At 39.7% G+C, this 22,680-nt stretch overlaps 1 protein-coding gene across 3 annotated transcripts in view; it reads right to left on the reverse strand.

The window, feature by feature from the left end:
• The window catches only part of ARHGAP28 (Rho GTPase activating protein 28), a 76,627-nt gene that overhangs the window by 48,460 nt on the left and 5,487 nt on the right, over positions 1 to 22,680 (reverse strand). Inside the window, exon 1 of one of the 3 annotated variants that reach the window (XM_085052588.1) lies at positions 2,378 to 2,455. The exons of the other annotated variants lie outside the window; for them this stretch is intronic. The gene's annotated coding sequence lies outside the window, so the exon portion shown is untranslated. Of the gene's footprint in view, positions 1 to 2,377; positions 2,456 to 22,680 lie in introns of those variants that run through there. 3 annotated transcript variants of the gene reach the window in all.

A 22,680-nucleotide genomic window follows, 5' to 3' on the forward strand; every position in this document is an offset into this window, starting at 1 on the left:
TCCTAAAAGCCATTGTGAAAAAGTCTAGATAACCCATAAAATGGAATGTTTTATACAGCACAAAGCAGGGGATCAACATTAATCAGTTGCTTAATGAAAGGGTAATTCAAGATAAGAAATGGAACAGATTTTCTTCAAAGAAGTTGGAATCATTTGGGTGGGAGAAAGATCTGTCAAATTAAGAGGCTGCTATATCATTATGATAACTTGCACACTGCTCACCACCTAAGGTTTTCCAAAATAATGCATTTGAAGAGACTTTCTAGTAGAAAGTAATTAAAAGAGTTGAAGAAAATAAATATTGCTTAGAGTTGCTAGGTTAATTTTCATCAGCATTTGATCATCATCTTAAAACCTCAACGGTGGAGCATTTGTAGGTATCTGGAAATATCTAAATTTCTGTTCCTCACAGAGACTTTCTGAATTAGGAATAATTTTGCAATTTCCTTCAAAGTCCTGCCTTAAAAAGCCCTAACATCTAAGAGTGAGAAGCCTTCTCATGGCATATACATAATCACCTTCACTGGGAACAAACAGGAGCAAACCCAGTGATGGGAGATCCTTCAGATTTCTTTCACTCATATGAAAAATGAGTCACACAATCAGAAAACGCAGCTTGGACAATCACTTATGCCAGTAAATTCTGTCTCCCATCCTGACAGAGCACAGCTGGGACTTGTAATGACACTGTATTTACTGAAGAAACTATCGCTGCTAGGAGTACAATTCTCCACTACAGATTTTTCAATAATCCCACTGATTAGATTACCTTTTCCAAACAAATCAATCAAGAATCTGGGGAGCAAAAGTCAAATCTCCAGAGATATTAGCTGCCTGGATTTCCTTTCAGTGAGACTTCATGTTGGACAAGGGAAGAACAAAATAGTTGCTCTTTCATCCTGATCAAAGTCAACTAAAATCAATTTTATACTTATCATTTTGACCATGATCATCATTTTGTGCTGCTCTGCAGTATCTGATGCCATTTCAGACTTCCCTTTGATCCCCAGTATAGGCCTCATGCTGCCCCTACAGAGGCAATAACAGGGTAAGAAATCCTTGAAAAGTTTTCCCCAAGGCAAGGAGTATTATTTCTGCTGATGGCAATGACCCCAGCTAATGATATTTTGCTGCAGGGGGACTTTGGAATGAGAAAGGTTGCGCTGGCCAGTTCAGTATGTGCAAACTGTCACAGAGCAAGAACAGCTAAAAGTAACTCCTCAAACACTCCTGGTGTTTACTCTGGAGGTACAGAGCTGTAAGTGTCGTGCCAGCCAGTCAGCAGGGAGAAATCCCCTGGAATCCTTCTGCAACAGATGAGAGAGCCTGTTTGTGAGTGTTGAGTTGACTGTCTATTGTTTCCATTTATTTCGACTACATAAACAAGCTTCCAGTTTCCTTAAAACTATGTGGACAAGTCCTAGTTTCCAGGTCCCTTGAAGTTCTGCAGTTTTCATTACTAGGTAAACAGTTTTAGCTGCTCTTCCCCACCAGTCTCCTGACACCCTGGATTTTTACCGGGTTATCAGTTATAAGCACTTTCAAACTGAGAATAACCATTAGAAAGAGCCTGCACTACCTGCAAATCCCTGCCTGCCAAGTGTACAGAACCAAGACAGATTTGAGCACAATTTGAAAAATGAGGATTAGGATAATGTATTTGTGAATGTTGAAGCCCTTTAGCTCATTTAGCCATGTAATCTCTGTGAATGCATCACTTAAATTGTCAGACCTGGCTTTCCTCCCATGGAACAGGTCGTAAGTTTCTTCTTTCCTTATAGTTATGTTTGTATAAAGCTCTTCTTGTGCAAGTAGAGTCTGGCCACGACACTGAGCTGAAATCCACGTAATTGCCATAAACATCTATATGATGTCAGAAGGCAAAAGTTGAAAAAGGCAAATTTCTGACCCCACATCAAATGAAAGCAAAAATGGGAAAAATTGTGAACAATCCAATTTGAAGTGAAGATTCTTCTCCCTCTGGAATATTATTCCAGTGGAAGATATTTTTAAACAGAGAAAAAAAAATATTTTAAGAGTATAACTTTCCAGATGCACACCTTCTTAATAAAACCTTGAAAGGATTTACATTAACAGATTCCTGAGTTGTATTTTCATATAGCTTTAGTCAATGCAAACCATGCATATGCCCCTCCTGAAGTTGCTTACGCTTGCACTGTGTCTAGTTGTTTTTCCACAGCAGATCATTTTTTTTTGTCCCCCCTTTCCTGCCTTGTAAAGCTGGAAAATTCCACTAGTGATAACTCCGACAGCTCGCTCCCCCTCCTGTCGCTACTTATTTAAGAAAACAAGAGGGAGGGAACATGGTCTGAAAGGCTGAGAAATTACTGATTTAGTAAATTCTGCAAAGTCTTACCTCAGAGCAGAATATAGCCTTGGTGTTATCCTTAAAGGAGCAGAGCAGAGTCTTTCTTAAACCCAACTTCTTCATGCTCCTACTGGGAGTGAATCCCTCCTCAGCCTATAATCACCAAGTTGCATATTCTGGGAGATATCTGACAGCCTGTGATAGGATATTCTGCCTCTAGTCACATAGGGTCTGCGGGAACAAAGAGTGGTGGAGCTTCTGTCCCTTCTGGGAAATGGACTGACACTGCTCCATCACTATTTAAAGAGCAGATGCCTTCAGGATAAATCCTCTTAGTATGTTTTCCTGTTTGTGTCAGAACTTAAACCTTTTATCTGTTTCCTAAGAGGAGAAATAAAAAAGTAATCAGCACTAAGCTGCTCTGTAATTCGGGAGAGTCCCTGTGGGGTGGCTCAGAAAAAGACACAGCCAGCCTATGTGTTTCCTTCTAAAGGAATATGAGACACTGCTATTAGCATGATGCAGAAAATCATAAATGGCCAGATGCAAATTAATGAGGAGCTCTTTCTGCATGGAGATGGCTGCTCCACCCAGAGGAGAAGGGTAGTGTGCAATGCCAGAGAGGAAGGAGAAGCGAGCCAGAGTACAGCTGTTAAGAAATCAAATATTTATGGGGAAGCCTTTCTTGCTTTTCATACAGTGGGATGATCAGTGAGGGGCCTAGATGAATACTGAAAAACGCATTCACCAGGTTTATATGAACAGTGGCCCAGAACTGGGTTGTGGCCACAAGATCAATAAAGTTTTGAGATTCAGGGATGGTTTTGAGCTGCAACTGGGGGATGAAGAAACACACTGTGCAAAACATTCCCTGCCACAGGCAGTTAATGCTGTCAAAGGAGCCTTGAGAAATAACTCTTGAGCATGGAAAACATATGAGTTGGTCAAACTTTACTCCCTCCACCAAAGCTTTGTTTATGCACTGAAATGCTTAAATGGGTCTGTCAAATTTACAGCATTCCTGTCATCATTCCTCCAGCCTGAAATACAGGAGGAAAAGCTAACTTTCTGGTTATAAGCTTTTTGATATCCTACACTTCCTCCAAAGACATGGCTAAAACTCTACAGCAGAATAAAGGAAAAAGAAAGCCTGTTATTCAATCAGAGCAAGAAAAAATAAAAAGACTGAAACAAAGGAGAGAGAAGGGAAAGGACTTCCTGAATCAGACACAGATTTCCTAAGGGGCAGAAAAGAGCAAAACCAGAAGTGGTTTGGTTTTACAGTTCATCTTGGAGTAAATTTGGTCTATGTTTTAAACTGGACTTAATGTCACTCCTCTTTCTTCTGGGAAACTTTTATGTTTGCATAAATCCTTGAAAATTTTGAAAAATTCTAGTAAATCACCATTGTCTGTCGGTTTGTTTAGGGACTATTAGGTCACGCTTTAAAGGACAAGCCGCAAGGAAAAGTGAACATGGCTTAGGAATTTGGTAGTGGACTGTGGGGCTGTTCATGCTAGAAATCCAGATGATGGTGGTGGTGACCAGAAACTGCTTGGAAGCTACTGTTGCTTTGCCTGAAATTATGAAATTCTGCTAGTCCATATCATCTCAGCTAAACACCTCTACAGTGTTACTTTTTACAAGCATTCAAAGGCAACCTCTAGGCTGAACAGTCATGAGACTGCCCTTTCTGCTTCCTTCAAGGATGTTGTCTCCCTCTTTCTAGTGAAGTGATATACTGTCCCCACTATTACTCTCCTTGTGTCATATAGTTTTAGGCTTATCTTTTCCCAAAATCGCTCTCTGATAAAATTTATACAGTCATCAGTAACAGTGACTCAGGTTTTCCTAAAAACTAAGGTGACGTTTAGCTGCATTTTGTAAATACGAAATTTTCAACCTGTTCTTTGGAGCTAGCTGCCTGTGGGGTAGAGAAAAATATTTTTGGGAAGGGAGATGAGGAAACAGAGGTCAGCTCACATGCAGCAATTGACAATGAGTGTATCTTCCCTCCGGCTGCTGTTGGCAATTAAAACACTCCCTGTGTTTCAAGAATTGCTGCATCCTCTCACTGAAAATAATGTGTTGAGCCAGGATGTGTGAGTTGGGATGCTGCTTGCCACAGCCAGCAGAAAGTCACCTCCAAAGAGCAATTCAGCTCACCCACAGCTGAGAGGCCTCTCTTGCTGTCCATAAAGGGAGAGAACAGTGAGGAACTGACCAGAGAGCTATTAAATGCTGCAAGTAGGTAACTGCTCACTGGGCTTTAGGTACATTTAAAATTAAGGGAAATGTGACCCTCTAGCTACAGTGTCCTTGCATTTAACATATTTTACCTCCAAAAATACAGTATTTTCTTCTGCTAAATTTTAAACTAACATTTATGTTTAAAGTATTGCCATAAAACTGTGTAAATATGCCTAAACATAATTTTTTGCCTCACTCTTTCAGGACCAGCAAAGTGGTGAGCCCTAATGTCCTATGAAAAATAAAGAGTGGTGAACTCATATACACAGGTGTCCCTCCAAAGATCTGCCTGCCCTGGCATCTTTATTAATATTTGAGTATTCTGTTTTATGTTTTGTACAAAAGTAACTCTGAACCAATTCTGTATACTGAACAGATGGAATATTTAAGTAGATATACTGAATTCCATACATCTGATAAACACTGGCACACAGTTTCATGCTATTCTTTTTCTAAATTTGAATGCTATACCAGTCATAAACAATTAGCTATGTAAATAACTGATTTTTTTCAGGGCTTTGGCCAAACAAGTAATTGAACAAAGTCTTCATTTAAAGTTAATCTGAAACAAAGCTATTTTCTTTTCCTGTAGAATTTCAGAAGAACAAGAAACAGTTTGATCTCAGAGATTTGTTTTACTTTTCTGTTGAAAGTTAAATCCACATAAATTAGAAAGAAAGCAGTTCATTTAGAAGATGTTGCAATGAAATGTCTCAGCTTTTTCTGATTTTTGCCAATTTTTTTTCCTTGGCTCAAAACATGCTCTGTAGATTATTCTGATCAACCCAAACTTTTTTTCCCCCTTGAATTAGAAATGTTCCTTTTATTTTGGTTTCACGTCTGAATACAGCCTCCTGTTTTAACAGGTCACTGCTGCTGGAGAATAGCTTTAAGGACTTGTCTAACTGATGTCATATGGCAGGCATGAAAATAAAACTACAAGGAAGGAACTGGAATAATTATCATTGGATTAATTATTCCACAGAAATTAAACTGGCATGATTATAATCGTGTGGTGGTTTCTTCTGAAACATGACTGCTCTTTCCATAGTCTGTATATATTGATCTATTCCAGCTGTAGTGAGTAAAAGCCAGGGGCTCTTCTCCAAGCTAGATTTTACATTAACACTGGGATACATCAAGCACACATGCTCCAAATCTGGCTTGATTTTTGTGGTATAAAAATGGCACTGTGCTAAAGTTTAATAAGTGATGTATTTGAGAGCAGCTATGTAGATAGAAAGAAAATACTATTTCGTGGCCAAGCAGTCCAGACTTGACATCAGCTCCTCAGATGACATAGAAGATTAAACCTTCTCTTAGCAGATCTCTGAAGATCTGCTTTTTCTCTCTGGGCTTTGGCAGAGGATCTGTGAAGTGTTCTACCTACATTCATGATCGATCAAGATTTAATTGTGGTCTTAGCTCTGCCTAGGAGACAATTTATTTACAGAATAGGGTTTTTTCAAAAGAGAATACTTAACCTCAAGACCGTTTAGACATAAAACCAGTCAGGCAAGAGGAGAGGGTTTACAGAGCATGATAAAAGGATTGCAAAACACACAGTGTTGATCTACGAAAACTGTGGAACAGAGAAATCCTTGGAGTGTCAGTAGAAGGGTTTAGTTTGGTGACGCCTCTGCTCCTCCTCACAGGGCCTGTGGGCCGCAGAGCTGGGGTTCCAAATGCGCTGAGGCGACTTTCTTTTTCTGCAGGAATGCTCGGTGCAGGCTGTGAAGGTCACCTTGATAAATGAACTTGTCTGGCAGAAAAAACCTCCTCCACTAGTAAATGAGCAGGAAGGGACTGAGCTTGTTTTGCCGGGCCCATTGCGACAGCCGCAAGCCGAGGCTGTATGTACACTGGAAACAGTGAGTGGAGCTGTGTGAGGGGGGAGCTGGGTTTGTGCTGAATTCACAAACACAATTTTGCTCAGGTGGCTCCTTGATCTTTGGACAAACACTATTTCCCCCCTTAATTTTGGTCAAATTGTCAAAGGTGACTTCTGGCAATATTCTCCTTTTAGGTCCTCCAAGAAAATCCTCTATTGCTTTTTGCATTAAATAATATAATAGACAAGTTGTTATTTATCCTAATGCCAAAGATTTACAGAACAATTCCCTAAGGAAGCCACTTAGCATCCCTTAGAGCCATAAATTCTTTAAAAGCTAAACCAAGAAGGCCAAAAATAAAAAGATGGTGGTCTGAAAGAAGAGTTACTGACTGAGGAGGACATGAATAACAAACACTCTCAGTCACATGGCCCGAAAAAGAAAATAATTACTTGTCAATATTGCTGATGTTACTTATGCATTGTTGTGTGCTATAGTATTGATATTGCTGAAGTAATTGTCACCTGGAAAGAAGGACCTGAGCTGGTTGTCTGTAACAGTACCATTTCCCATATTCTCCAGAATCAATTTCTGGGAACAGTCTGACAACAGAATGATAGAACCATAGAATCATAGATTAGTTTGTGTTGGAAGAGACCTTGAAGATCATCTAGTTCCAACCCCCAACCATATTCCAGCCCTCAACCATGAGTCCAACCATGCTTATGTCCTAAACTAACTATTGCCCTGAAGAAGCTTTTCCAGGTATAGTTTGGATTACTCCACAAAAGCAGTGTAATTCTGACCCTTAAAAGCAATGTTTTTTGCTGATCCTTCCCCATTTTTCTTCTTCTCATCCTAAACCACCTTTCAAGCTTGTTTTTCTTTTACTTCTTCTGCTTGATGTTGCTCCATGTCTTTGACGCACAGGGAAATGTTAGGGGTAGGGTTCCTGCAGTCTAAAATGATTGCCTGTGTCTCTACTCCAAAACAAGAATATTCATAACATATGATGTGGGCTGGGGTTTCAAAGATTATTATAAAGAGTATAGAAAACCCAGGATGCATGACATCAAGGGCTGAAGGATTACTGCAACTTGAGCAAAAACAGAGGAACATTGTTTAAACCCAAACAAAGCCAAGAAATGGGTAAAAGCCCTGGCTTACTGATTGCCAAATGTGAGACATTTATTCTCCTTCCTCCCTTAGATGTTAACCAAGTACTTCAAACTAACTACAGCTAAACCACTGTAATGCATCAAGATATTTTTATATTAACAGATGTTCTTCCCAAATGTAACTTCAAAAGTAACTGCCAGATTCATATTTGGCCAGTAACTTTTATTTTAAGAACTGTGTGAGTTTCTGCCGAGTTTCTAATGGTCTGTTGACCAATTTGCTTCTCCTTAAAGGCGCAGATTGAATTTGGACAAAATATCTTACTAGTTTCACTTATTAGGTAATGTTAATTTGATCAGCAGTTTTACTTGAGTGGGACTCTAAATCATAAAATGTGTTCCAGTAAAAGGACTTTAAAAAATCCCTAACTAAACAGGCGTCAGATCTGAAAATTCTGTTGGACACAACCAGACAAAGGAAAAAAGAAGTTTTTACTTTCTGTACACAATATGCTCAATCCATTACAAATTGCCCATTCCCAAAGTTCATTCCTCTAAACAGAAACATACATAAATCAAAGACATATCTAATTACAACATATACCATAAATATTAGGTTAATCTAAGATTTTGTTAATTATTTGACATGAAAGCAGAACTGGTCTTGCCAGTCAGGCAGAATTTGGGATGCCTGTCTTATACAATGCAGTGAAATAGAGGATAAGACAAAACAAACTTCAATTATCAAGTTTAAAAGAAAGAACCTATGTTACCCATTCCATCACAGACATTTCAACATAAAAAATAAAATTGTAAGATTTGATAGAAGTTTGAAAATACTAGCATGAGATTTAAAAAAAAAGGTAAATACAATATTATTTACCATTGCCTCAGGGCATTAACTGTAGCTGAGGCCTCAGATCTCTTTTCCTGGCTTCAACCTAGAGACCTAGAGCCCACCATGATCAGCACTTGGCACATCCAGTGCTGCCAGAATTGTGTAAGTACCACCTAAGGACCCAAGACCATCACAAATACTGCTGAAAGTGATGTTTTGCCTTTACTTGTGCAGGTCTGAATGGTTGAAGGTAGTGGAGATGCAGGCTGGCAAAGCACTGATGTCTGCTTGGGAAATGGCCAAGCTCATCATCAAATGCAAATGCCCTCAAAAGCCTGAACAGGTTTCCTGCATGATTTCAAGATCAAAGCTTTTCTCAACATTGAGAAATCTCTGGCTTCAACAGCACTGTCCAAACAAGAGATACCTGGACTCATGGTTTTCATGAGCAGAGATAGATAGATAGATAGATAGATAGATAGAGATAGATAGATAGATAGATAGATAGATAGATAGATATAGATAGATGAGAGCACTTCAGGGACAGCTTTTCTTTCCCAGTAATTCTCACACTTGCAGAAACGCAGCTGGGTGGCCTGAGGAGGACACCAGCCATGTGACAATGTCACAGATCTCACACAGTCCTGCAAGATGGTTATCTGATAGTTATTTCCTCTTGCAACACTCTTGCAACAAAGCTCTTCAGCTCCCTGCTGCTCATATAACAGCTGGTACTGACCCCAGCACCACTGATTTCACTGGCAGAGCTTTTTTGGCATTGGCAAGAGAGAAGAAAATTGCTGACTAAAACTAATAGAAAGTTCTGGATCAAAGACACGGAAAATCCAAGATATTTGATAAAAGATGTTGTTTCAAAAAGGCTTTCACGGCAACACTGCAGTAGGAGTCTCCTTTGCCAGCTGATGCAATTGCAGGCAATGTTCTTCAGATGGACAAGCATTTCACATGGCCTTATGAAAGCTAAGAGGCCAACTTATGTCTTACAGGACGTGAGTTGGTAACTTACTTAGGGGTGGGATTATGTCTGATGGGCAAAAGCATGTGTTGTAAAGGGGAGGCAGGGAAATCTGGCAATGTCATCCACACAGGACACATACAAGCACTAACTGATGAAGATGCCCCTTACCCCCTGCCCCACCAACATCTGGTTGGGGGTTTGGGTGCAAAACACCTGCCAGGAAATCCTGTGGGAATCTATTTGTTGATAGGGCTGCAGTGCTGTGTCTAGTATTCTGGACAAATTCCAGCATACACCCAGGTCTGTTTACAGTGCTCATGAAATTTTAGAGTGCTGCTGATGCCACCTGTGCTTACTATGTTTGTTTCCATGTGCTATGAAAATGTTGTTGATTATTATTATTATTATTAATTATTATTATTATGCACTGGAGGTATGAGTCAGAAGCAAAAACCTCCTGCTTTCTGTCCTTTTTACCAGCTACCCTGAAAATTACTGTTTACCATCAAGAGCCTGCAGCCCACCTGTGCCCATGCAGAGTGCTGTGCTCCCTACCATGTCCTGATTGCAGTTCAGGGAGAAAACATTTTATATCTCTAAGATAGCTACATTTCAGTGATGGAATTGCTTCTTGCTCACTAGATACACTCAGAAAGTTAGGGGTGTAAGAAAAGCATAGCAGTAACAACGAAAAGTCGGAGACTTTCCCAAACATACATGGCAGTTTTAAAACTGCTGGCTTGGGTCCTGTAAGGCATAGTGCTGTGGTCCAGTGAAGAATGATTTCTAGCTTCAGAGGGTATGGACATATATGGACTAAATCCAATCAGTGATCCAGGACTACACTTTGTCTTTTTCAGGTCCTAGGCTAATTTTATAACTGAGGAAAAGAGGTAAATATTTCCTTTATTTTTGTTTCTTTTTCTGTCTGGCTGTTTAGAGAATATATCAGCTATCTGAAGGCAGATGGAGGTTTGCAATGCTAGTAAAAATTTGTTGTAGAGGAAGTGGAGAGGGAGCAGGGAGCAGGTGAACAGAAGTGGTATTCCTGAAGGGTGTGTTTTTCTTCGTGGCTAAAATGCTGGATGCCCACACTTTGGCACCACAGCTGGTGCCCTGCAGGTGGCAAACACATCCCCCACAAACATACACACCCCCACACACATGGATGGATGCACAAATGGGTGAGGAGCACAGGAGAGAACACACCACATTGAGTGCGTGCACCTCAAGGATTTTAAAGCATTAATGATCAGCTGATAGAGGAATTACACAGCCTGACCCTGAAACTAAAACCTTGAGCAGATTTGCCATCACAGCAAAAACTCCTTGCTTCATCATTCCTTTCTCACCATGGTCTTCAAACTAGTTACAAATCTAGCTATAAGATTTGAAAATTTGCTTAGTAATTGTAATTTACAGCAGCTCTTCACAAAGATTCACTATTATTGGAAAGAGATGGAAGTTGAGTGCACGGAGGTTGCACATCATGTTGACAGCCACGTTTGGAGTTATCGACTTGAAATATTTAATGCAGTGTATGCTGTCAGACATACCACGAATTCTGGTTTACTAGGGATTTCTTTGGTCTGATTTAACAGCTTATTGCCCCTTTGGAGTATATGCTGACTAGGTCTGAGAATTTATTACACACTCTCCTTTCTGCTCTACAGCTGAACTTTTTCACAGGCTGAGCAAAAGGAGCTTTGAATAACTCTAGGTAGGAACTCAGCTCAAGTGAAAATATTGTCCCCTGGAGTTTCCTCAGAGGCTAGTGGTCTGTTCTGGGGTTTCCACCGTGGGCAACCAGTGGCTTAATCCTGCTTGGAACTGACTATTCAGAATAAAAAATATGGGTGTTGGAGTGGAGTGGAGAAGGAAAAATCTCACTTACAAGTGCCAGAGCTCAGAGCTGGAAAGAGTTTTTCTACAAACCAGAAAAATTAAGCAAGGTCTGATTCCTTTGAGGTGCTCAGCACGCTGGCCACGATCCAGTAAAGCACTTAAACATTAAGTGTGCACTGGAGAGTGCCATAGAGAACAGCCTGAGCGCTAAGCACCCAGCAGGATCAAGCTCCAAATAGGGACCAGACATAAACCAGATGGCATTATGTTAGCTTTGCCATATTAATAACTTGTTTGGTTTGCATTTTAATCTCTCTCTCCTTTCTCTTTTTTTTCTTTTTTCTCCTTTGGCTTTTCTCTAAAACAATCCATGTGTACTAGGAGAGGAGGGCAATGTACTGAAACTGCCCCTTATCACCTTTTCACAAGTATGGAGTTAAAGCAAGAGCTGGGAAAGCTACTGCTTGTTTTTAACTTAAATCAGCAGTGCTTGGAAAAGGACCATCAGGAGTTTGGAGCTGCTGCAGGATGGAAAATGCTGACTCTGTCCTCTAATGAGCTCTCCAAGCACGTGTTGAGTGTGTTACTACATTTGAGAGAACCAGTGCTTGCATCAGAGGTTACTTTAATGCCTTGGGGTTTTTTGGGGATGGGGCAGGTAGGATGGCTGAGCAGGGACAATGGAAGGCATATTTCTGCCTGTTTATAAACTGGGTTCAAACTGCACTGAAGCGAGAATGTTGCCATGTAGTGCTCAGCACTCATGCATCCATTCAGGTCACCTGCCAGGAGGCAGCAGGAAGAAAATAAAATTCTACTTGCTGCTTTGTTTTTTTAAACAGGCTCATGGCTTTCCCTTCTTTCCTTTCCAGCACAGTTACAACTATCTCCAGAACTTCCTCAGACTTGTGATTTGTGCAGATGCCAGTTTTTACATGGATGTTTTGAAACTGAGCACTGCCTGACTGGAAACTGTCCTAGCTGGAGCCACTTTCCTGCAGGGAGGACACGGGCTCCAGGCGAGGTGGGACATGTGCCTCTTTCTCTGCACTGCTGGCACTGCTTACTCTCAAGACAGAGCAGTCTGGGCTCAAGTCCGAGCTTCAGGGCTTGGATTAGGGCAAGCCAGCTGGCTGCCAGGCAGGTTAGGAGTATTTTTGTGCAGGCTGCAAGTCATCACTTTGTTGGAGCTGTGCATGTGTGTGGGTTGTGCAGTGAGACTTAAGAGGAAATTTCTGTGATCATTTTAGCATTCAAGCAACTGGAAAAGGAGCTGATGGAGGCGCCAGACCTTTGCTTTCATGACTGCATTAATCTTCTTGTGGCCTTGGAGAGAAATTTTAGATGAATTTAACACGTGTTCTCAGAGCTTTCATTCTCAAAGTTTTTTGTGCCGTGAATCCTGAACTGATGAATGACAATGCCAGGGAATTGGCCAATATAAATTAAACTTCACTGGCCAATATAAATTAAAGAGTTTTAGTAAGGATTCCTGCTTCTGTGTTGTTATGTAAGAAGCTGACAATTGACTACCTTGGCCTGGAGCTTCTAAGAAACATGGATTTTTCTATCTCAGAAGTTGGTGATGGGACTGGAGGGAGCAGTAATGCCCCCTTATTTTATGTCTGTGTATCACACAAGAAAATTCTTTTCTTAGGTGTAGTTATGGAGTTCTTTTGGTCCAAGGTAAGGAGTTTCAGATGAATATAATTATAAGAGTTAAGACAAGTAATGCTATTGCTACTGCTGAAAAAGTTCCTAATTAGCAACCCAGCTATATTAACTGTCATGTGAAAGTTTAGTTGATGACAAATATGGCATAATTCAGCGTAATTCCGTCATGAAAGAAGCAAAAGCCTAGTTAAGTTACTTTTTATTAGCCATGCACTAAGAGCAAGTCCCTAAATGGTTATAAAAGCTCACAGTGTAAGTGGCAGTTTGTTTTGCCATCACAACTTGGTTGTGATTCAGAGCCCTAATAGAGCAGCCGAAAATGAAAGTCATTTGGGGATAGCTGACTACCAGACAGCACCTATGAATTCCCACTCGGTGCGAATTTGACAATACCTTTTGACCAAACAAGGAACAAACTGAAATGAGTCATTTTGCATTTGTGAACTGCTTTGTCCTCTAAAGTTTCCTCCAGAAAATGCTCACACAGATGCAGTTGTCACAGCTCCAGGAAGTAAAAGAGTATGGGTAGCTTTTTCTTTGGTTTTCCTACATTTTCTGTCCATAGATTCACCATAGAGCTGCAGTTCTGCAAACTGTCAGGGAGAGTTTTCCAGCCTCACTGTAACACTTCAGGGCAATGATATGAGCTGGGCAAATGGTCAGGAGAACCCCAGAACACCCCCTGGCACATCCTGCAGTCAAGCTTAGATATACCTGACGTTATCCTTCATGAGCAACTGGACAATGCAATTAATTGGCCCAGGAGTCTATCTGTGAAAAAAGTACAGTCCAACAATTTTATATAGAACACTTCTATATGAAACAGAATATGACTAATAATGTGTCAATCAAGCCCAGCAAAGCTTGCAGGAAACACAGGGCAAGTGCTACTCAGAGTAAGTTTATGATAAAGTTTGTGTTCAATAAAAATGAGACAACCACAGCAACTCAGAGGAGCCACAGAGCTGCTATCATTATTTTTCTTGTCAATAGGGTTAAACCAGCCCATGCATCAAAAAATGTTCAAAGTACTTAGAAATACACTAAATCTTAAAATACAGCACATCATAAAATTTTCTATGGTAGAGAAAGTACAAGTGTCTAAGTCAAGGCTTTCCACTCAAGATATTATCTGATTGCTTTTTTCGTGCAAAACAAACTCATTTCATTTTTGTTAGGCAAACACTGGATTGTACCATGAGGTCACAGCTATCCAAGAAGCTACTCTCTTATCATAATTTCCAGGGAAGCAGGACTTTCCTATTTACATATTGTATAGGGTCGCAGTCAAAACACAAATTAAGTGTAGTAAGTTATTTGACCTTAGGCATTTCAAGGTTTGCATCAAAGAAATGTACAGACCTGACCTTTCAAAAAACTTCTGCCATCACATCTGTTATGAACGTGTATTTTTGTACACTTGCTTTGTGAAAACACCCAGTAACATGTTTCAGTTACTTGTTCAGACTTCTGAGTAACAATTTCAACATCCCTATTTGATATTCTAGTCAAAATTTATTTTCCACATAATCCAATCACAGAACTTTTCAACAGCTTTGATTTCAACAAGTGCATGTTAAATCAGTAATTTAAGTAGAGCACCACATCAAAACAAAACACTGAATTCAAGAATAAGTTCCAGCTAAAGAATTTTGCATGATCTTTCATCTACTTTCATCATGGTTTTAGTCTATCCTTCACTTTACTACTTAGTAATGGAAAAGTGTATCTACTAAGCAAGAGCGCTTCCAATGCTGTCAAATATTACCCATTTTCAAAGAATGCCTAGCCAAGATTTTTTTGACAGCAAGGCAAATGCGAAAAAATCCCTCAACTACCCAGAAAGAGGCATTTGCATGACAGTCTTTAAAGTAGATCTCAGGTATGTTTTCTTTTTTACTTATGAACTTCTTATTTTGTTAACTAATTGCCATGTTACTCTTAAATTTTGAGTTTTCTTCTAAGTTCCTTTAGATTCTTTTAGTGATTGGAAGTTTTCTTGGTTAGGATTTGGATGTGTGCTGTATTACTTTATCTTTACATAAGATGTACATTCTAAAAATACAGATAGGATGACGTAAATCTCCACCAATCTTCTCCTCTTAGGCTCCTAAAATTTTATATATATATATATATAAATTTTAATTGAAGTCTATAATCAGAATCAATTAAATTATTTATTTCTAGAAGATACAACATCACCTGCGAAAAGCAAAATATGCTCCCCACTCTTAAAATCAACAGGACTCATTCCAAAACCACAAAAGACTAATTCCACAAAAGTCAAAAGTAATACCAAAAGCACACAGAATATTACAGGTAGAGGGGAAAAAATCGCACAATTGATACTTACAGAATTTCTTAAAATCTAGCTGTTTCTTTCAAGCTGCTGGCCAAGGGACAGCTGTGCTTGAGGCAGAGACACAAACAGTGCATCCTTTGTTACCTGTTCACAAGCCTATTTGAAGTCCATTAAAGAGCAAACTTCTCTTACAAAATGACAAAAGAAGATGAAGGAAAAACACATACATGATTTTGCGTCAGCTCTTTTGCTTTCTGCACAGCAATTCCCATGAAGATTGCAACGCAGGATATTTTTTTGCTGCTAGTATTGCTCACTTTGAGTTTTTATAACTGCTTGAAGATCTGCATCGTTGTATTTGATTTCAGTTAATCAGGCATACAAATGAACAGGAATGCAGACACACAGCACAGTAAAAAAACACAGAAGGAAGTTTTTTCAAACAAAATCCCTCTCTTAGGCATTGGTTCCAGTGATGCAATTGGAATAGGAAGGAAAGTCTGTGTTGCTTCATTGTTTTGTTTGGATTTTGGGGTCCAGTGCTAACTTGTGATAATATTTCCATTTGTAAGTATATTTCTCTGAGAGCAATCCAAAAAAGTGACTGTGATGAATCTAAAAGGAAAAATATCCCATTGAACTTGCTAACTTTTTCCATCATGAGTGACCATTACAGAACTGCCCCACTCAATTATCTTTCCTGTGTAGCTCAGTAGCTTTTGGCTAAGTTTATTCTTTTTTATCAAAGTTCAATAAATACACAAAGTGGATTCAATAGAAATGTGATTACAGAGCAATTCAATAACTGATTCATCCCTACGTGGAATTTTATAGTTTCTAAATAAGAGAATGGAGTGAATAGGATAAATGACCAAAAAGAAGGACCGCAACATGTATCAAAGATAGAGTCAGTTGCAGAATGCTGACACAGGACATCTAGACCTTTAAAGGCAAGCTCAAAGCCTACTGTCACCAGGAGGAGTTCTAGACCTGACTTTCAGTGTGGTGAGACGTCAATTACATTTGTAACCCGAAGATTCAACTCTCTATAGCCTCCACAGTTCAGCAGTTAAAACAAACATATACTCTTCTCCAGCGTGACTTATCTCATCAGCCCATCACAGCACCTAACTCTAAACAGGATTTTCCAGGTGTCATTTACAGAGCACTGTGTTGTCTCTCTGGCTTTAGATGTCATGGTTTAAGTGTGAGAAAGGGCAACGGTGGTAGAAATGTCAGCTCAAGCAAACAGGAATTTTCCTTATGTCTCCCAAACATAAAACCCACAACAGCAGTCTTGCAAAGTGAGCAAACTATTTTCATCCAATATAAAACTGGTATCGGAAATTAAGAGGCTTCCTCCACTTCTCAAGAATATGTCACTCCTCTCACTGTACGTAATGTGTTGTTCATTGTTTTCCCCTAAGCTCTACTTATTGCTTTCAAATGATCTTCAGATGATGATAACTTTGGTCTGCTATAACCACATTATAGGGCATTACTCATTTTATAGGTAGTTAAAAACAATACAAAAGTGGTATTAAGTTTTTAACTAAATATAGATCATAGAAAAGTACAGAAAAATAAATACTGAGCTTATTATTTTCAGGTATACCAGTTGCTTAAGTATACTGATGTCAGTGAATGTCTTAAGACCCTGTGAAGATGGCCAAAGCCATAAATATGTGTTTTCTCTAAAGATAGCAGAAAACCTCTTCCCACTGTCTATGATTTTCCTGTATTTTTCTGGTACCTGGTGACAACTGATGTACTTAATTTCAAAGATGAATCCCATACTAAGTTTAAATTTATTCAAAATCTTCAAAGGTTGCCCATCAAATGTTATTGTATGTCCAGTGAATCTATGGGATATGACTATCTGTGGGCCTTAGGGTAGCTCCACGGATGTGTATTATGTCAGCATTCGGTCATTCCTATTGTTGCACAGCCTGAGGTCCCTTTGGTTTGTATGAAATATAAAATCTATCCCAGTGATGGAAACTTGTCACCAGTGGTCTCAAAGCAGGTAACTTAATCCAGCCATCCACTCCACTGATATAATTAGGAATGCACTTTGTCAGCCTTTGAGGGTTTAACTACAGCTGGCTGGGTTCAAGGCAGTCTCAGAAACCAATCTGTTCTTAGTAACTCCATCTCCTTCACAAAATTACAGACATACTTTCAGCAGATATACCCAGCTGACTGCTGAAGGATGTTTTTCCACCCACTTTTGCAATGGTCAATGTCTTTTTCAGTGTAACTGAAGCACTGGATCAATGCCACGAAATGATTCAGAAACCAAAGGCTGAACTGACAGCTCAAGAATAAAAGTTATAAACCTTATTTACAGTGTTTGAATGTGGCTCAATGCAGTTTCTGAACATCATCATATTTCTGATCCAGCTGATGAAATTTAATTAGAAAGGAGATTCTAATGGATATTCAGATGCTGACTGGTCTCTGTCTGGTTTAAGAAATAAAAGATTTTTTAAGCTCTATTCTCCCAGAAAATCAGAACTCTACTCTTCAGATGGATTACGTAAGTTAAAGGGAAAAAAAATCTAACCTAATAAAAATGTAAAATCTTTAAATTTATTCATCAGAGCTAGCTCTGGATCCCTGCCGTACCCCCCTTGATTGTTCTGCTAGAGTCTACAGGGATTCAGATGACAAATACTTTCATATTATTGTCAATCAGCTTTTCTAAGTAAGTACTACAAGGTGCACTCTTTTTTCATGCACTTTTCCCTGGTAGGAATCTGATTTGCACAAAAGAACAAGATATTCTGCTATGGTTCAAATAAGTTGGGTAAAGCTTCTCCTCCAGGATGCAACGTAATGAGAAAAAGGCAGTGTAACTTTATACCTGTTTACATACCTAAACCTGAAAATACCCAGCCTAACTTATTAATCAGCAGAGTGGCCTGTTCAGAAAAACACATACCCTTTTTTTTTTTCCTTATCAGTCCTGAAGCATTAGTTTAAACACTTTGAATTCCAGCCTTCAAGTTTCCTACAGTTGTGTCAGTGGGCTGGACACAGGCTCCCCATGGCCAGAAGCCCTGCGGTTGAGGTTGTGCGTCACCATGGCTGTTTTTTGGCTTGGGCAAAACTCTGTGCTAACGTGGCCATACAGCTCCTGGACACAGGCAGATGGAGGTCAGATTTTCTTGCAGCTACCCCACAAAAGTATGTTCTGAATTCCTGTGTGCAGTCACTACGTGGTAATCTTGATATCCACTAAAGCCATGGATTTATTACCTAGCTGTTAAACCATATGATATCAGACTGAACCTCTTTGCTTTTACATTTTTTTTCATTGCTTTAATTGGTTCCTTTTGCCTATAATGCAGATTTTCAGTAGAATACAGACATCACAGCTGGGCCTTAAATACTGATAGTACACAAATTCCAGTGTCCTGTGTCTGAGAGCAAAAAAAAGACTGTGAAATAAAAAAAGCAATGCACATCTTTCTCACTTCAGTAAGTTTCATGTAAGTAGGAGAAGGATACCTCTGAAAATTACAACTTAACTGTATCTTTTAGAATTCTTGAGAGTGCTAGTGTTGATTATAGACATCCTTGTTGTCGACGTGAATATCATACCCCATGTGTGAATCTGAAAAGAGAAAATGAGCCTCCAAGGACATCCTATGACAATAAACTCCATGTACAAATGGGTGATTACTTAAAACCAGTGACTCACTGTTGCATGGCATGTAAGGCAATTAACTGCAGATTTACTTGTGTTCAGAGCAGACTGAAGCAAGCTGGTTTGGTTTTCATGATCTTACTGCATTTCTGAGTGTGGCACAGTTAACTTCAGGCCTGGGTTAGCTAAACCTTTAAAACAAATTCAGTAGTTAAAAAGAGGCATAAGAGATGGAGTCCATTAAGGATGAAATGCATGTTGAGCACACAAAATAGCTGCACAAGCAATGTCCCTCCCAAAAATCTGTGGTGTGCTTCCTAAATATAGAACATGGAGATCCTGCATGATGAAGGCTTTTCAAAAATTGATGTAGTAGGTTCTCTTGTTTGTTTCTTTTTAATTGCTACTCTTTGTCAGAGGCAACAGATGGTTTGAACAAATATGCTCGAGGAAAATTCCAGTTAATATTTGACTTGTGGGACAAGTAATTCTAATGTTTGCCATATACTCTGCGAATTGTCAATGACACGTGGGTAACCTTAAGCTTCATGCTCCATCTCTGGGCTTGCAGAGATTGTACACACACAGGTAAATTAGAATAAATGAATACTTCTAGAAAATTCACATTACCAGTAATGTTAAATTCTCATGGTTTAACTGCTTTTGCTAATTGAAAGAAAGAAGGAAGGAAGAAAGCAAGCAAATAAGGCAGCATGAAAGGATTGCAGAAAATCACTGGGGCTTACAATGCAATGCATTTCCTTTTAGTGAAAGACGTAAGAAGGCCCTTATATGAGGCAGACGCTATTGTTTCAGCAGGTGACAAAAGATTCCCATGTATTTAAAAGACCTCTTTCCTTTGCTTGGAAGGCTCTCCTGGCTTCCTTCTTCCTACCCTCTCTCCAAGAGTGAGCACTTTCAATGTGAAATCCTTCTGCAGCTTGAGTACAAAGGCTTCCCTTGCCTCTGTTCATCAGGATAAACTCACTGTTTTCTTTCACTTCCTTGCACATGCATGATATGGGCACCACTGGCCCAGAAATGGCCAAGGACAGCCAAGCCTGAAAAACATCTTCAGAGAATGCCCTAGGCTCCCCTGCTCCACGTTTCACCTGTATTTGCAGCAAAGATTTTATAACCATCTGTGATACATCCAGACAAATATTTAGAACTCAAGTTTTGAAAATATATGAGTAACGGAGGGAAGTATTGCAAAAAGAACATGGGCCTAGTCACTGTTATATTTTAATTATTTAAAACTTCATACTGATGTCCTATTCTGCGAGAATACTATTAAATAAGTCAGTCTGACCTGAGACAGGAGATAGCATAATCAGATCATGCCCTGTAAGCAAAGTTATTGACAAAAAGATGTGAGTTCTGATGACTTGATTCTATTTCCACTAAATTCAGAGGTAAAACCTCCATTACTACACCTAAGTGTCCATTAACTCAGTCCACATGTATAAACAAGACTCATATCCCACTTGACGTTTCACTGCACGATTTATTATTGACATTTTATTATATCAGAATTAAAAAAAACCCTAATTCATGTTAGGTTGAATGCTACAACTATCCAGTTCTTGCTCTTTTACTAAGTTTAACCTTAAAAAGGATCTGTCATTCTCACTTCTAAATTTCCTCTTGACCACTAGGTATGATCATCACTGGACCAGAAAACGAGGTTGGATTGATATTTTGTTCTGAGTTATCATTAGCCAGAGAAAGAAAAACTGATGGTGAGGAGGCTCTCCACTGCCATACTGATACTTTTCATTGACTAACTGAGATGCTGCAGGGCAGAGTCTGCAGTGGCATACTTAGCAGGGAACCTACTACTCCACGAGTCAAATTCAGGCCTTTATAAATTTATTATACCCTTCCCAAGTCTGACCATTTGGAAGCTAGGGTTTTTTCATCAGCTCTAGTAAAATAGGAAGAGTTATAACTCTAGAGCATCTTCCATGTCTAGTAGTAAACTGTGAGAGTGACCTGAGGTCTGGTATCCTGAGGTTTCATGCACGAGGTTTCATGCACAAGTGTTTAAAACACTGTTCCCTGGCTTGCCTCTTGCTTTATTTGTCTTTCTTCTGGTAAATGGTGTCAACACAGCTGGACTACTACATCTGATACACGTTCTCCATATATCTATTACTCTCTCTCTCTCTCTCTCTGGTAAGGCTCTTTAACCCTCCACTCATGGTCATTATTTTGCTCATTATCTGCTCAGAGGACCTTCTTCACCAAGAGATTTTATAAAAGGCTTGTATAGTCCTCAGGTGGAAATTCATTAACAACAACATTTAGTAGCTGAGATTTCTGTCTCTCAATTCAGCAGCCTTCTGCCTAAACATCCAGCATATGTCCATCCTAAACTGGATGATTTTAGACATCTGAAAATCCCACAGATTTACAGTAGTCAAGTATTACACACAGCATCCTAAATAAAACAACATAACTGGCTTTAAATGAACATGCTGATAAAAGGCTCTCTGCTCCAGTGTTTATTCCACTCTCCTCAGAGACTCTAACAGTGTCTGGAAACTTAAGATATGGCAGGGGAAAAAATGAATTACAGAAATGAGGGATCCCTCACAGATCATCAATCTTTTCCTTGCATTAATGTCAAGGGATGCCAACTCAAACACTTCTGCTGATCTCTGCTGAAACAGTCCTTCAGGGTAATAGGGCACTTTTTCAAACAACCTGTCTTTTAAAACATTTCATGTTTTGACTTCAAAATCGCTACTTAAATGCTATTCCAAAACCCATGTGTCTGGTGGGACTTGAGGCTCAGCTGTAAATTGCCCCACCACACAACAACCTTTGTGAGTTATTTCTTTTCTGACTCCAGATCCTTTTATTTGCACACAGGGATGAAAATCAGGCAATATACTTAGGAACGTGGTCCTTTTCCTGCCCTCCTTTGCTTCTCTCATCCTCCCACTCCCTTATATTCTCTTTTTGTCTCCCTCTTCTGAACACTAGCACTCAGAAAAGACTTGGAAGACCAGGGTGACGTGAGTCAATTTCCACAGAGAAAAAAATGTAGGAAGTAGGAAAAGGGGGCAAAAATCCTAGGTAGGATGCTTGAATTCAGTGACCACCTTGGGATGTGACTCTGGGCACTATTCTCTGTGCTCTCCTGTGCTCCTTTAGTGCACCTACCATGGTGTACCTGAAGGCTGCACAGAGCATGGTCCTGCCCTTCTGGCAGATGTGCTCACAGCTGCAGCACAGCATTGCAGTGGGCCAAGCAGCTGCTCTACTGTGGCTAGCCAAAATCCAGGATGTTAGCTTGACTGTTTGCTGTGGATACCCCACGCTATTTCAGGATGTGATTCTGTATTTGTACAGTGCTAACCAGATGCTTTTCAGATACTGTTCTAGCTAAGTATTTTCACTAGTACTCCACAGTTGTGTCTTGCAGTTGCCACCTCTGCACATTTTCCACGTTTGCACCGAATTATGCTGATCTCCTCTGCAAAAGTAACACTAAGGCTGTGGATTCCTGGCAGTTTGTTATGCCAGCGCTGTCAGACTGCCAGATGCAATCTGAACACGTCTGTGCAGGGCATGCAGGGCTCCCAGGTCCTAGTCTCTTTTCTGCAGGCAGCTCCAAACCTCATGTAATCAGAGATAAGTGACTCAGTTAAAAATTAATGGGGCAGCTGGCTAAATGCTCAACCAAACAAAATGATCAAAGGGACACTGCCAGATGTTTTTCATTAGCTCTACATATGGAGGTACCAGGGAGAGCAGCAGGAGCACCAAACTAAAAAGAAACCAGAGAAGCCAACTCTAGTTTCAACCATAACATGAGGAGCTGGCTATAAATACTACATTCCTCAGTGTGGC

Source organism: Lichenostomus cassidix, chromosome 2 (genome assembly GCF_008360975.1).
Source record: "Lichenostomus cassidix isolate B80296 chromosome 2, HeHo_3.0, whole genome shotgun sequence".
NCBI lineage: Eukaryota > Metazoa > Chordata > Aves > Passeriformes > Meliphagidae > Lichenostomus > Lichenostomus cassidix.